The 17,082-nt window shown below is 37.4% G+C and overlaps 1 protein-coding gene across 7 annotated transcripts in view; it reads right to left on the reverse strand.

Moving 5' to 3' along the window:
- The window catches only part of LOC150079283 (ubiquitin carboxyl-terminal hydrolase 48-like), a 955,076-nt gene that overhangs the window by 902,046 nt on the left and 35,948 nt on the right, over nucleotides 1-17,082 (reverse strand). For all 7 annotated transcript variants that reach the window (XM_090382262.1, XM_090382266.1, XM_090382265.1 and 4 more), the window contains one exon: nucleotides 1-94. The gene's annotated coding sequence lies outside the window, so the exon portion shown is untranslated. The remainder of the gene's footprint in view (nucleotides 95-17,082) is intronic.

Below are 17,082 nucleotides of genomic sequence, written 5' to 3' on the forward strand. Positions count from 1 at the left end.
CATCACATTCACCTGGTTTTCTTGGGAGAACGAGCTGATAAGTTGCTAAGACTGCTTGTTATAAGAGGCATCACTTTCAGACTTGTCATTATCACTAAAATTAGAATTATTTTTATGGTCAGGTGGAGATATGCACAGATAACATATAACTACTTACTGCATTTTAACAGAAACAAACAATTTGAAATAAATATATATTTATTCTTAATAATATAAAATTTTAGAAGTTGAGAATGAATAATATGCTGCCTCTGTATATACAGGATTTAAAAGATCACCTATATTAAGTGAATAGAAGACCTAACATGAATGCCATCATATAGTATTTACAACTGATTTGTACTCTTCAAAATTTTATTACAAACACTCTATAAGAAGTTAATATAAACAATGCAAAGAGTAACTCTAGATAGATGCTTAATATGAGTGAGCATATTAATATTCAGAAAACATTAAAAGTGATACCATGCTTTGTCCAATAGTTTTAAATCATGTGTTATTACCAATGCATTTCTGTGGTCATTGTGAACTGCAAATAGGAGTGGAACATAACCTTTATAAAAAAAGAATATATCCACAGAAATAAGGTTAGGAGTAGGGTTGCCAGGTGTCCAGTTCTGATCTTGATTCAGGTGCCCAGTTCTGGTCTGGTTCTGATCTAATATTTGAGCTTACCACCCAATAAATAAATTGAGAAAATACTGGACATTTACAAGTCCAGTATTTTCTCAGTTAAAAGTTTTTGCATTTTATAAATTTATTTTGTATGACATTGATTTAATTTAGTTGCATTCAGTTTTCGTTATAACTGTTTGCTAAAGTTTTAATAAATTTTGCAACCAGTGCACTGATTGCATAACTGTATTTTTTTTTTAATCTTTATTATTCTGGCATAGTTAGAATAATAAAGTTTCAATCTCAATTTCTGACATGAATGTAACTGTTTGTGTGTTTAATCTGTAGAAGTAACCATGTTGGTTTTTTTTTTTTTTTGTTTTTTTTAATATACCTCAAATTAGCTAGATGTGAAAGCTGCACAAATTTAAATTATACATTCTATATTATTACTTTGAATACAGTTACCAATTAGTTCCATTAAATATTAGATTAATATTTCTTACTGTGGCCTACCCCTTCCAATGAAAACTTTTTGTTTCACACCAAATTTTCTTTGTGTGTGTCAGATATTTAAGTAAGATATTTTTGGATATTTAAGATATGTGGAGAGGCAGCTGGGTCAAAAATTCTTACCAGAGAAAACTTGTAACCACCTCATACTAGTGTTTATGGCCAAAATCACACCAGTCCACCAGGGTTTCCCTGGCAAGGCTAATGGCCAGTCCGCCCCTGGATATGTATAAAATATTTTTGGTTTTTGAGGCTGTCAGAGACATTCTCTCTGGTATGACAAGCCCAGCTTCTCATACTTGGGAATCCAAAATGCTGATGGAACTGATATTTAGGCGACACTTAGTAAATGTGGACCAAAATTCAGTGAAGTCCAGTCATTCTGTGACAACCAAATCACCACTTGCACTTTCATGATTATGAGACTGCTAGTAACCGTGGGTATATCCCCCATGTACAAGTCCTGAAATACAGCACCTAGTATACAGGAGGTGACCACCCAGGTGTGAACCAATGTAAGCAGGGATTGAGGTATGGCATCCACAACATATAGAGGAATGCCACACCTCTGTGTTTCCTGGCAATCCTAGGTAACTCTCATCAACAATTGAAATACCACCACTCTGCTTACTGGAGGCCTGAAGTGGTGAAACCCATGTTTGGCCTCCAGGGCAAATCTCTGGCAACCCCCCCCCAACTCTTCTATCATGCAATATGACTGATGTCATTTTAGGTTATGATGAGCATCATGGCAAGTTTCAATCGTCCTTACATTTTAAGGGTACAAATCTAAAACTGTGTTCACAGGGCAGCCACTGCATAGTCCACCAGGCTGAACCTATTGGTAAACTCTAGGAGGCATCCAGTCAGCTAGCGTATATATAATCTCGCTGCCACTACTCTGCCAGATGGTGACTGGAGGGAGTCTGAGAAACATGCATGAGGAAAGGCATTGTAGAGGCCACATTATGTCAAAGAGCTAGATATATTCATGCAGCATATATACCACATCCATAAATTTCATTACTTCACACATGTCCTCCCCACCTTTTCTTACTACTGAATACATTACATCATAAACAGTCAAATTAATAGAACAAACTTATCTGTCAAAAGATATAAATCCTCAAACACCTGTGTTCATTTCAAAAATATGTGTTCTCAGTTCCAATCTCATTGATGTCCATTTCCACTTAGTCTTTCAAGCCCTACTTACTTTATCTGACAGAATCCCAATTACCAATTGATTCCACCACTGCTCATCTCAGTTGTCCTAATTATTCACAATAGATTCCTTTCACTTCAAAAGGTGGTACTTGTATATATGTCCACTCTGATATTACAGTCAGAGACTTAGTAATTCAGAATCTCCTCTGGCTTAAAATTTCTCTACCCCATTCTGTCAAATTCATCTGTTACCTCTATCAATTTTCCAACTCCACTAATCACTTAGAACTCTTTGACTTTCCTTCTTTGAAATTTTACTTTCTCCAATCCAACTTTCCTAACAGTGAGTTAATTTTCCTTGGTGATTTTAGTGTTCACAAATCCAGCTGGCTTCTGTTTTCCAGTTGCAGGGACCAAGCCAGTCGAGATGAGTGGTCCTCCAGGCACCTCAGATCACAACTTGGTGATGGCCTCTTCTCCAATACAGACCTTCTCTCGAGGCCATTCTCAATCTCATGTTGTTAAGCATACAAAAATGCAAAACAAGATAATCTACCAGATTTCTTTTCTTCTTTTCCTTGGTCAGATTATTGTTTGAAATCTAATGTCAACATTCGCTCAGATCATGTAAATGAAATTAATCTTGTATGGATGAAATCTTTTATTCCACACTCCACCTTAAAATCTCATCATCGATTCAAACCTTGGTTTTCCAAGAAATATGCTAAGGCTGTTCAACATAACAATGACGTATATTGCAATTGGTTTGCATCCAAATCTCCAGGTTCATTTTTTGCCTACACCAAAGTTTGCAACAATTGTAAAGCAGTTATAACTCAGTCTAAACTACATTTTGAACAGGCTGAGAGAAGAAAACTTGCTTCTTTTCCAAATGATTATCAAGCATTCTGATCTCTTGCCAAAGCTATTGGCTGCAAATTTTGCCCATCTCTACTCCCACCTCTCTTAAAACCTGATGGTTCTATTGCCACCTAAGATAAAGATAAAACCAACCTGATAGCATCCTACTTTTCTTCTAACTCTTGTATTAATGATCTTGGTAAACCACCTCCTACCATTCCCAGTACACCCTATTCAATGGCTCCTGTGGTCTTCCATCAAAAGGATGTCGAATTTTTGAACAATCGATGCCAAGAAAGGTCCAGGTCCTAATGGCATTTCTCCACTTGTTTTCAAAATCTGTGCTCCTGAGCTTACTCCTGTTCTGTGTCATCTTTTAACACTTTCTTATTCCACTAGTGTTTTGCTTGGAAATTTGCTCATATCCAGCCAGTTCCTAAAAAGAATGACAAATCCCTACCATCCAATTATCATCCCATTGCATTGCACTTACTTCCACTCTTTCTAAAGTAATAGAGAAATCCATTAACTGCCAACTTCTAAACTATCTAGAAACCTTCCATCTAACCAATGATGATGAATATGAATTCAAATCAGTATCAATCCACAGGTGATATATTGGCTTATTTTATTAATCTATGGACAAATTCAATGTAAAAGTTTGGTGAAACTCAAGCAGCTGTTCCAAAGGCTTTTGATTGTGTTTAGCATAAAGGTCTTCTAAATAAACTTCCATCTTATGGATTGCCAACTGTTTTTTGTAATTGGGTATCAAGTTTTCTCTCTGAGTGCTCACTGCAGGTGGTGGTAGACAGCCCTCTGTCTTCTAACTTCTTTACTAATGCTGCCGTTCCCCAAGTCCATTTTTTTCTCCCACTCTTTTCCTCTTGTATATTAATGACTTTTTTCCGTTGACTAGAAATCCTATCCATAGTTTTGCTGATGACAGCACATTGCATTTCACCTTCCAGTTTGTGAAACCTTGCCCTGCACAAACAGCTTCAACTTCTTGAATATCCACTCTAATTTCTTAAATGATGATCCACAGGTAATTCTCAAAGGGGCAGGAGGGCAAAGACAACTTAGTTAATTTCACTCCTTTTAAAACCGAGTCCTCTTATATCTCACAAAAAAGATTGTTCTGCTCATATGCTTATCTCTGATGACACTCAGATTTCTAAACAAGATGACATATCTCTATTATCTCTGCCCTAACTTCTAATCTCTCTTGTCATAAGCAGGTCACAAATATTGCTTCCTCTGTATCTAAAAAACTGGGTTTTCTCTTTCACTCTCAGCATCGCCTTTCTTCTAAGCAGCTTCTCACTCTGTACAAATTTCAAATCCACCTTACCATGGAATATTGTTCTCACATCTGGGGTAGTGCTCCCACAACCTCTTTCAGGTTGTAAAGTTGTTTACAATGGAGTTTGACTCCATTGTAAAGACACAGTTAGGTTAATTAATGATCCATCTCTTACAGAGTCTCTCCACTCTGTCTCACACACATTCTGTTTCTGCTGTATGCCTTTTCTATATATACTTTCAGGGGCACTGTTCTTCTGAATTAGCTTCTATAATTTCCCCCCTCATCAAAACTAGTCCAAACACATGTAGCAACCAGTCAGCATTCTTTCCAACTTTGAACTCACAGAACCAACTTTCTTCTTCCTCATTTATTCCTTCAACTTCTGTTTACTGGAACAACCTCCCTTCACACATTTCCTGAAAATTACACTCTATGGTAATTAAAGTTTAATGTCAACAAGTATCTTCTTTCATCTTCTCAACCTTCACCCCACACACGGTACTTAGTACTATAGGTTCCCTATAGAGTTTTTCGTGTTTGAGATTTCATAAAAAAAATAATGAACCATCCAGCATATTGTTGAGGAGACCTTTGAGATACTGGCTTTGGAATTCCATTGCATTGTGGTAGCATAGTTCTTACGTTCAGGAAAAAATAATATGCCCAGAAACCTTAAAATTGTAGAATTAACCATGTTTAACCAGTTTTCAAACCAAGCTACATAGCTACCTTTGACTCATGGGAGATTTCACAGATTTCTATTGAAAAAAAAAAATTGTTTTCAATCCAAACATTGGTCTTGGAATTAAATTATCAAGAACAATATAGACATTTTGTATTAAACCATAAGATTTTTTGCCAGTACAATATGCATTAAAATATAATAAATTCCAATTTTATTTTTTATATATTTTTTCTGTCTGCAAAGTTTTGCCTTGGATAATCTTGACACTACCAAATGATTATCACAGTTCAAGGATGATATCAGCATGTTCGGAAGGCAACTAGAGGGAGTAATACTCTTGATTTGATTATTAGTAGTGATTCTTCATGCATTAAGAATCTGCAGATAAATGAACCACTAGGTGGCAGTGATCACAGTGTGCTGAAGTGGGATTTACTCAAAGAGGTAACTACCATTAGGGGTAAAGGGAAGGGTTATTGCTTTTGTAAAAGCAAATACGATGGATTGAGACAGTATTTATATTCTATACAGTGGGACCAACTGATGATGTTACCAACAGCAAATTCAAAATGGGAAGCATTCAAAGAACTTACCTTGGAAGCTACTAAGCTTTACATACCAACTAAGAAATATTGTTCAAGGTTAATGGATGTCAGATGAACTAATGAGACATATGGCAGAGAAGAAAAATGCATGGGATACATACAAATTAACACGTGACACAGAAGCCTATGACAGATACAAGTTGATCTGTAACCAAGTTACAAAGGAGGTTAGGCAGGCGAAGGCAGATTACGAGAAATCTTTGGCAAGGGATGCAAAGAAAAACAGCAAAGAGTTCTTTACTTATGTAAACTCTAGAAGGAAGGGGATGAATCAGATTGGTCCACTTGATATCGATGGGTCAGCTGTTGATGATCCTGCTCAGATAGCTAACAAACTAAATGAATATTTTGCATCGACATTCACACGAGGAGTTATTCAGCGCGGGGAATGCCAGAGTTGAATACACCTCTGGCAGTAAGCTAGAGAATCTTGTAATAACTGAGAGTAAAGTGGAGGAGAATTTGTTGAAGATAAACACAAGAAAGGCAACTAGGGTGGATGGGATCTATCCAGTTATATTAAAGGAGGCAGCAAAGGAAGTAAGCAAAGCAAATCCTTAGCCATAATTATGAGAGCTTCCTTGGCATCAGGGGAGGTACCCATGGACTGGAGATGTGCAAATGTGACCCCAATTCACAAAGGAGGATCAAAGGCTGACACAAATAATTATAGACCTGCGAGTTTAACTTCTGTTCCCGGAAAATTAATGGAGGCACTGGTTAAAGAAGCACTGCAGGATCATCTAGACAAGACTTCAGTTATAGTTCGGACACAGCATGGTTTTGTTAAAGGGAAGTCTTGCCTCACCAATTTGATTGCATACTATGATGCAGTCACAAAAGAACTGATGCAGGGAATAACTTTGATATTATATACTTGGATCTTAGAAAGACTTTTGATACTGTTGCACATGGAAGACTGCTGCACAAATTGGAGCAGTGTGGCATTGGAGGCAAATTGCTGCTATGGATAAAGGGGTGGTTGAGGGAGAGAAGACAGAGAGTGGTAATCAGTGGACACTGCTCATCGTGGACCATAGTGGAGTCCCTCAGGATTCAGTATTGGGTCCATTATTGTTTTCTGTATTTATAAATGATATTGATGATGGTATATCAAGCTTAATGTCCAAGTTTGCAGATGATATGAAGGTTGGCAGGGTTGTCAAGGACACTACTGACACTATGCTGCTGCAACAGGATATGGAAAGGTTGAGCAGATGGGCTGAGAGGTGGCAAATGAAGTTTAACATTGACAAATGTAAAGTACTACATATGGGAAACAGCAACCCCAAAGCAACGTATCAACTCTGTGGTACTACACTGACAGTGGTAGAGAATGAAAGGGACCTCTGGGGGTGGTTGTGCAGGCAGATATGAAGTTCTCTGAGCAGTGCAGATGGGTTACAAGAGTAGCCCATGGTGTCTTGTCAATGATATACAGGAATTTTTCTAGCAGGGATAAGGAGGTGATTATTCCCTTGTATAAGGCAATGGTCAGGCCACACCTAGAGTACTGTATACAGGCCTGGAGGCCTCATTTCAAGAAGGATGTAGAGCTGCTGGAATGAGTACAGAGAAGGGTAACAAGATTAGTGAATGGAACAAAGGGGTGCTCTTACGAAGAAAGGCTTAAGTTTTGCAAATTACAGTGTCTGGAGACTAGGCACCAGCGAGGCGATCCTGATAGAGGTGTATAAAGCCTTGAATGGTTTGAGCATGCTCAATGCTGATGGGATTCTTCCTCTTGCTCAGAATAATCACCTGAGAGGGCATAAATTCAAACTGAGGAAAGACAGATGTAGGATAAACGTGCGGAAATTTGCCTTTAGCCAGCGGGTGGTTGGTTGGTGGAACAGACTTCCATCCCTTGTCGTGGAAGTTGATAGCCTAAATAAGTTTAAGGCTCAGCTGGACAGGTATTTCGAACGAACAGAGGGGTGAAGTGGAAGTGGTTATTTTTTTTTTTTGGCTGATGCTGCATAAGCTTGCTTTCTTCCATCAAATGCCTCTACTAATGCTACTGTTGTGGTTCTATTCAAACAGTTTTCCCTCCCATGTTTCTTTCACCACTTAGGAAAAGTCATTATCTAGATTTGCCAGTCAATAAATTTTAACGTTTGTATGACTTTAACATTTGCATGTATGTTTATTTTGGGTGTACTCTATCTTACATGCTACTTTGATTTCACTTTTTATTTATTTATTTGCTTAAACTATGCTTCCTTTCTAGAATTTGTTTATTCCAATTTCCTTGTAAATATGAATAAATTTCAGTGACCTTTCTATTCTTTATTAGGATTAGGCAGGTGAGAGGCACTCCATTAGTTGACTGTTTTAGACCCTGCCTGCTTCTGAAATACAAATTCAAAGTTTTGTTTTTAACAACCTTGCTGTGTAGACTTAGATGTTAGGAAGTTCTTTTTTCAGTTTTTGTTTTTTTCCTTTCATCCGGCTAAATATCCTCTCACCTTTAGCACTGCTACAAGGAATTGTTAAAATGCAAAATACAGTATTTCAAATTTTCTTAGATGCCGAGGAAAATTTTTTTCTGCACTTGTCAGCTCTCCAACTAAGACCACTGTACATTAATTCTTTCTTCTTCCATAATAGCTTCTGATAAAGATAATACATGAACTGACACTGCAAATTATCTATTGCAGGTGTAATAAACTGTCAATCTGTGGTCTGCATCTGGACTGCCAACTATTTTCTGTGGACCACAAGTGATACGGACCTACATCAATAACTTATATATAAAGTAATTATTTTAGTTCTGTAAGTTCCTTTAATTTTAATGTTTATTAGTTAAAAATTTACATAAATTGTACAGAATGCACTTTTCTTGGTATTCTGTAATTATAAGCAAACATTTGGTAATCAATAATAGGAAATAAAAAACACTTAGTGTTAAAATAGCATAATAATGTAAGGAGAAGCACTTACTCTATACCTGCCAAAAAAATCCCTCTCTCTTATATTATTCTCATAGTCAAAAGGTGACTATGCAATTCTTCTCTGAATTTTGCCAATTTGTGGAATGTTAGTTGCATGCAAGTGGCTCTCTTGAGTCACTTGCATGCAACTAACATTCCACAACACAATGCCCAATGGCAGACGTCACATAAGATCAAATCCATTATGCTCCAAAGTTTTATATTTGTGCCCTCTGTTTCTTGTCTCATACACCAGTGAAAATATTACTCCCTCATTCATTCTACTAATTCCCTGCTCTCGAGGCTTTATACACTCAGTTCAATCTCTTTCTCCAGTTGCCAAGACTCTGCACAACAAATCTAAGTTGTTTTTCAGAGATAATATTAAGTGCTATTCACCAATCTAGTCACCCTTCTTTGCACCTTCTCCAGAAGTTTTGTATCTTTCTTTAGATGCTGTCTCCTGATATTATCCCTCTTCATAAGATCTCATTTTACTGAGAGGGATAATGACTACTTCCCACTACCTGAAAAATTTCAATAAATCATATAGAGAGCCATATATCCTTGCAGCTTGCTTACAATGCATGAGAGAGAGAGAGAAGTGGTGCTATACATGAGGATTAAGTTAATGCATAGTGTATGCTGCAAGCAGACACTGCTTACAATATTTCATATGGTAAAAATTATAATATGATACAATAAAAAACAGATATAAATCAATAAAACCAGATAATGAATAATCTTTAGGATGTGTTTCATAAGTGAAATTCAAACATGAACTGCACTTCTCCAAAATGTATAGTATGTACAGTAAACAAAACTTTCTTAGTAAAGCAGTTTTGTTTACTATACATCAATTAACCTCACAGTTAAAAAATGCATATCCAATTTGCTATATTAATTTCCACAATATTAAAAATAAACATCAATTCCTATGGGGATCCAATTTTTTTTTTTTTAAATATAAATTAAAAGCATTATTAATGAAAAATGAGTGCCCTTATTCATTTAACTTAATTTTTTATTTTTAATACTGAAACTCACTGTACAAGAATCATGTCTCAGTTGAAGAAATTTTATAGCAACAGGCTGCGAGGCAAAAAATGCTGTGTCACACCCTCAATAACTACATTTTACCCATTGGCTAACATACAATAAACAAAAAAACAGCAACAAAACATGAGGCAGAAATGCTGCCTCACCCTTATTGACTGGTATGGCCACAGGATAGTTACCCCTGTGCAGCTATGACCTTGTTTAAATGTGTTCAAGTATGTCTGAATGTTTTATATAAAAGTGCTATTTGGCCACAGTTTCATATGAGGATGAACAAGTGCAATACTCAATTTGCTAACAGATTTTTAAATAAACTAGATAATTACACTGGTCAACAGCTAAAATGTTTTGGAAATAAAATTAGTCAATTTCTAATAATATTAATGTACTAAGTATGAATATCTCCTCCCCTCCTATAGCGTGTCTACTTCTTCCTTGAATTTATTCAAACTACCCACTTCCAAATCAACAGATAGAAGTTAGTTCCAAAAAGAGTTGATGTAATATACCCAGTAATTTTGAGGTAGGTGGCCAGAGAATGCACTGAACCATTAAGATTAATTATGATGGCTTCATTTAACTACAGAGAGATTCCTTTAGACTGGAAATGTGCCAATATATCATCGATACATACAGGCGGTTCTAAGGGCAAAATGAGTAAATATGGGCTGGTCAGCTTGACTTCAGTGGTTGGGAAAATCTTCAAGGCAATGACTAAAAGTGCAACCAGGAACGTTTTAGATAGACTTAATTCTAAAACACAAACAACATGGTTTTGTTAAGGGAAAATCATGTTTAAATAAGTTGATTAATTACTTCAACACAGTTACTCATGAGCTGGATGTAGGGACTAATTTCAACATAGTTTAACTGGATTTTAGCAAGGCATTTGACTCAGTCCCTCATGAGAGGTTACTATGTAAGTTAGAACAAGTTGGGATCACAGGCAAGGTTCTAAGATAGACAGCAGGGTTGCTGCAGGGCAGAGGGTTGTAATTAATGGATATAATTCAGATTGGTATAATGTCAGAAGAAGATCCCAAGGATCAGTTCTTAAACCACTGCTGTTTCTGATTTTCACACACAACATCCACAAAGGGAGAGGTTGCAATAACAAAATTTTCAGATGATGAAAAGATTAGGAGAGTTAACGATGCCAAGCAGCCCTCCTTCAAGGTTTGTTGAATGGACTTAGAGGAGGAATTTTATTGGATACTATGATGCAGTCACAAAAGAACTGGATGCAGGGAATAACTTTGATATTATATACTTGGATCTTAGAAAGGCTTTTGATATTGTTGCACATGGAAGACTGCTGCACAAATTGAAGCAGTGTGGCATTGGAGGCAAATTGCTGCTATGGATAAAGGGGTGGTTGAGGGGGAGAAGACAGAGAGTGGTAATCAATGGACACTGCTCATCGCAGACTAATGTTATTAGTGGAGTCCCTCAGAGTTCAGTGTTGGGTCCATTATTGTTTTCTGTATTTAGAAATAATATAGATGATGGTATATCAAGCTTAATGTCCAAGTTTGCAGACGATACAAAGGTTGGCAGGGTTGTTAAGGACACTACTGACGCTATGCTGCTGCAACAGGATCTGGAAAGGTTGAGCAGATGGGCTGAGAGGTGGCAAATGAAGTGTAACATTGACAAATGTAAAGTACTACATATGGGAAACAGCAACCCCAGAGCAACATATCAACTCTGTGGTACTACACTGACAGTGGCAGAGAATGAAAAGGACCTGGAAGTAATTGTGCAGGCAGATATGAAGTTCTCTGAGCAGTGCAGATGGGTTACAAGAGTAGCCCATGGTGTCTTGTCAATGATATACAGGAATTTTTCTAGCAGGGATAAGGAGGTGATTATTCCCTTGTATAAGGCAATGGTCAGACCACACCTTGAGTACTGTATACAGGTCTGGAGGCCTTATTTGAAGAAGGATGTAGAGCTGCTGGAACGAGTACAGAGAAGGGCAACAAGATTAGTGAATGGAACAAAGGGTTGCTCTTACGAAGAAAGGCTTAAGTTTTGCAAATTACAGTGTCTGGAGACTAGGCGCCGGCAAGGTGATTTGATATAGGTGTATATCAGTTAAGTGGACTGTTGATTAGTGCTTTTAAATATTTGATTTATTTAGATATTGTTGGATTATTTTGTTATAGGTTTTCCTGTAACAGTTTGATTTTAATAATATTATAGATATAATTTTTTAAAGTTAATTTTCATTGATATTTAGCTAATTTTATAATGGTAGTTACGAGATATGCCTTAAACATGTCACAGGGTATCGTGTCTCACATGGAAATAGCCAATTGTGATTTACGGGTGAATCATGATTTAATCCGTTGCGGATCCTGTGGAATGTTTTCCAAGGTCGAACTGGTGACTAATCATAGCTCACCTGGGGATTCCTTTGTTTGTGAACGATGTAAGGAGTCCACTGATCTTAAATTACAATTTGGTGCACTGATGGAACAATTTGAGTCCCTGAAAAAACAGGCGCTTGCCCTCAAGAATAATGTATCTGGGAGCTCGTCAGGGACTCAAGACTCCAGCAATCTATCAAGTGATGCACACCCGATTTGAGCCTCAAAACAGAAAAACCAAGTGCAACCTACTCTGGTTAAAAAGGACATTGTTTTATTAGGAGACTCCATTGTCAGGGAAAGGGGGAATATTTTTTATAATAAGGATAGGTGGAGTAGAACCAGGGTATGTCTGCCGGGAACAACTATTAATTAAGGGGGTAAAGAGAATATTATTATTCATGTGGGGACTAATGATATTAAACGTACACGATCTAACAATTTGTTGGAAAAATACAGGACCATACTGAGGAAATGCCGCGAGCTAGGCCACAATGTCTATGTGTCTGCAATTCTGCCCAGACACGATAGAAGGGATTATATGTTAAAAGCCTTGTGGATTAACTCAAGACTTGAAGGACTCTGCAAGGCTTTAGTGGGGAAATTTCTATCAGCTTGGCCCACACTTTTAGGTAGAAAGGATTTGTTTTGTAGAGACGGGATACAGTTAAACAAATGTGGTGCAAACGTTTTTGCCAGTATTATTGAGGATACCTTAAAGGTTCAGGGAAACTGCTAGTTAGGGGGTATGTGGGTAATACTGACACGCGTTTATCTGATAATATTGGTTAAAGTAACTCTTGCACATACCTCAAGAGTTCTTATCTGTTACCCCAAATGGACATATTATCTAGATGTTCTGGAGACAGAAACTTTTCAAGTGTGGAGGTAGCTAATGCCGGGGAAGAGAGCCTAAAGATCTTCAAGGGTTGTGTTAGGGTTGTTAAATATACAAGAACAGTAATTCTTAATTGTTTATAAAGTAATATTAGAAGTGTCGTCAATAAAATGAGCGAATTCGAACTGCTGGTTAAAACAAGTAACGAGGACATAACAGGACTTATGGAGACGTGGTGCCACCCGGAAATTGGGGATGATGAGTTTCAGTACTGCTTGTATAATGTATTTAGGAAGGATAGGGTAGATAGAAGGGGTGGTGGGGTAATGCTTCTTATCAGAAGCAGCCTAAGTGTGATGATAGCTTTCCCGGATTCGGACGTTTCACATGCTAATATCGAATCTGTATGGTGTAAGATAGTTGGAAACAAAGGTATAATGCGAGTAGGAGTAATCTACAGGCCAGGTGATTGTGAGGATTATGATGAAAGCCTCTACATGCAAATGGAATGGGCAAGTAAGCGTCAATGTCTTATTATGGGTGATTTCAATTTGCCTCTAATTGATTGGAGTAAATGGGAAGGGAACTCGACATGGGGAACAAAATTTTTAAATCAACTAGATGACTGTTATTTGTATCAACATGTGAGGAAAAGTACTAGAGAAAAGAATATCCTAGACCACATCATCACCCATGAATCAGATGACATAACAGGGCTGACAGTAGAGGAACCAGTAGAAGGAAGTTATCACGGAGTTCTACGGTGGATGATGATGGGAGAGGTAGCAGCAGTAAAAGGCAAAGGAATGGGTTTTAATTTCAGAAAAGGAAATTATGATGCCTTAAGGTACTATATGGCCTCTATTAACTGGGTAGATATCACACAGAGAATGAATACATTTGAACTGTGGTATGCTTTTAAAACATTAATCAAAGATGCCTTGAATGCATATATAATAGCATTAAAAAAATACTCCATGAGGAGGATTCCAAGTTGGATTAATAGTGAAGTTGCCACATTACTTGAGCAGAAAAAGGTGGCATGGAAAAGTTAGAGCAATAAAAAGTACTGAAGACTATAACAGCTACAAGATGATCTGTAATAGAGCCACAGAAAAGGTTCGACAGGCAAAGGCAGTTTATGAGAAATCACTAGAGGGGGGATAAGGAATTCTTCACATATATAAATGCCAAGAAGAACAGGACAAACCAGATCAGACCTTTACGTAAGGGAAAAGGAATAGTATTAAATACACCAGCTGCCGTTGCAGATGAACTCAACAGTTATTTTGCATCTATATTTACAAATGAAAAACCTTTTGTGGCAATGGGAAATTGTGGGAGCAAAGTTGAAAAACATGTAATTAATGATATTGAAATTTCGCAAGATTATTTAATGATAATACTTTCGAGCCTACAGGCCAGCAAGACTCCTGGAGTTGATGGAATATACCCTATAATCTTAAGGGAGGTAGCAAATAAGTGCATTGAACCATTGAGGCTAATTATGCGAGCATCACTAGACTCTGGGGAGATTCCCTTGGATTGGAAAAGTGCCAATGTATCTCCAATATATAAGGGTGGCTCTAAGAGTGAAGTGGGAAATTATCGACCTATCAGTCTGACTTCAGTGGTAGGGAAAATCATGGAGGCAATGATCAAGGGTGGAATTCAGGATTATTTGGATCGAATTGAAATTCTCAAGGATACTCAGCATGGTTTTGTAAAGGGAAAATCAAGTTTAACAAATCTGGTTCGCTATTTTGAAACCGTCACTCACGAGCTGGATTTAGGGAATAATTTCAACATTGTTTATTTAGATTTCAGCAAAAGCTTTTGACTCAGTCCCACATGAGCGGTTGCTTTATAAGCTGGAACAGGTTGGAATCACTGGGAAAATCCTTAGATGGATAGCAGGATGGCTTCAGGGCAGGAGGCAGAGGGTTGTGATAAATGGCTATTCCTCAGACTAGGTTGATGTAAGAAGTGCGGTTCCCCAAGGATCGGCATTAGGACCACTGTTGTTTTTAATTTTCACAAACGACATCGATGAAGGGATAGAGGGCGTGATGTCTAAATTTGCAGATGATGTTAAAATTGGCAGAGTAGTTAACGATCACTGTCAAGCTGAGCTTCTTCAGAGAGACCTAGATGGACTTCAGAAATGGTCAGAAAAATGGCAGCTATGCTTTAATCCAACAAAGTGTAAGGTATTACACTTGGGAAACAGTAATCCCAAAATAACTTATTCACTTGGTGGAGTTCAACTAAACCCAGTACTGGAGGAAAGGGACTTGGGTGTTATGATACGGTCAGACATGAAATTCTCTGAGCATTGTAAACAGGTTGCAAGGAAGGTCCATGGTGTCCTATCGAACTTTTGCAAGTAGAGATAGGGACATGATAATCCCATTATATAAGGCTTTTTTTAGACCACACTTGGAATACTGTGTTCAAGAATGGAGACCGCACCTAAAGAAAGACATAGAGCTTCTTGAAAGGGTGCAAAGATGAGTAACTCGCCTGGTGAGATCGGCAAAAGGGTGTCAATATGAAGAAGGACTTCAAATATGTGGGTTGCAGAGTTTGGAAATTAGACACCTTAGAGGAGATTTGATTGAGGTGTTTAAGGCTGTGAGAGGCATCAGTAAAATGAATGAGGACGGAATTTTCAAGGTTATAAATGATGCTAGAACTAGGGGACATAAATTCAAGTTACGGGGGGAAATGTTTAGATTGAACTGCAGGAAGTTTTATTTTAGCCAACGAGTTATAAATTACTGGAATAAGTTGCCTACAGGGTGGCAGAGGCTGACAGTTTGGGAAAATTCAAAGGTCATCTGGATAGTACCTTCGGGTCAGGGAAGTGAATAGGATGATAGGTTTAATTTCCTTTTCTTTTACTAATTATTATTATTTATTTATCTTATTTTATTTTTTATCATTGTTTTATTCAGGGTTTTTTTTTTTTTTTTTTTTTTGGCTGGTGCAGCATAAGCCATAGGCTCTCTTGCACCATGCGGCCATTACTAATGCTAATACTGTAAAGCCTTGAATGGTTTGAGCATGCTCAATGCTGATGGGATTCTTCCTCTTGCTCAGAATAATCACCTGAGAGGGCATAAATTCAAATTGAGGAAAGACAGATGTAGGATAGATGTGCGGAAATTTGCCTTTAGCCAGGGGGTAGTTGGTTGGTGGACCAGACTTCCATCCCTTGTTGTGGAAGTTGATAGCCTAAATAAATTTAAGGCTCAGCTGGACAGGTATTTCGAATGAACGGAGGGGTGAAGTGGAAGTTTTTTTTTTTTTTTTTTTGGCTGATGCTGCATAAGTTTGCTTTCTTGCATCATATGCCTCTACTAATGCTAATGGTCAAGAAAGTGGTAGCTATATTGTAATGCAGCAAAATTCAAAAGAAGAAAGGGATTTGGTAGTTATGATATAGGTGGATGAAAAGTTCTTTGAGCAGCAGATGACAACTGGGCAAGCCCATTATATCTTATCAATGATTGCTGAAAAACAGCTTGTAGAGATAGGGAGATCATAATTCCACCTATAAGGCAATTGTAAGACTGATCTAGGAATACTGTGTACAGCCACTCCCCGACTTACGTAACAGTTGCATTCTACGAAATTCTAAGTAAGTCAGATTTTACATGAGTCGGAATTTCCCCCATGCTTGTGCAGCACTCGCAACTGTGCTCACTGAATTGATTGAATCAAAAAAGAAATGTTTAACGAACATGTAAATAGAATTATTCATTGTATTTATTCAATTTTTTATCTAGTGCACAAGGAAAATTACAAAAGCACGCAATTTAAAAAATTTCAAAATTATAAAATTACAAAAAAAGAGAGGAGACAGGCATAACATCAGTAAGTTTTAACTCTCAAGCATCGTTTCCAGAATCGATGTCTTCAGCTGATAAGTACACCGCTGCGGAGGTTGAGGGTTGTGGAGATTTAGAAGGGGTCGGCCACTCAACTTTATGAAAGAACATATTAATGGATGACTGGACGGTGGCTTTTTTCTTTTCATCATAAATTTCTTTGTAGCAAGCAAGCATATCATTCACCCCTTTGTTAACTTTTAAGAATTGTTTGCTGTCAGGGTTCATCTTC

The sequence above is a fragment of the Mastigoproctus giganteus genome, chromosome 10 (genome assembly GCF_048544385.1).
Source record: "Mastigoproctus giganteus isolate SK-2022 chromosome 10, ASM4854438v1, whole genome shotgun sequence".
NCBI classification, from domain to species: domain Eukaryota; kingdom Metazoa; phylum Arthropoda; class Arachnida; order Uropygi; family Thelyphonidae; genus Mastigoproctus; species Mastigoproctus giganteus.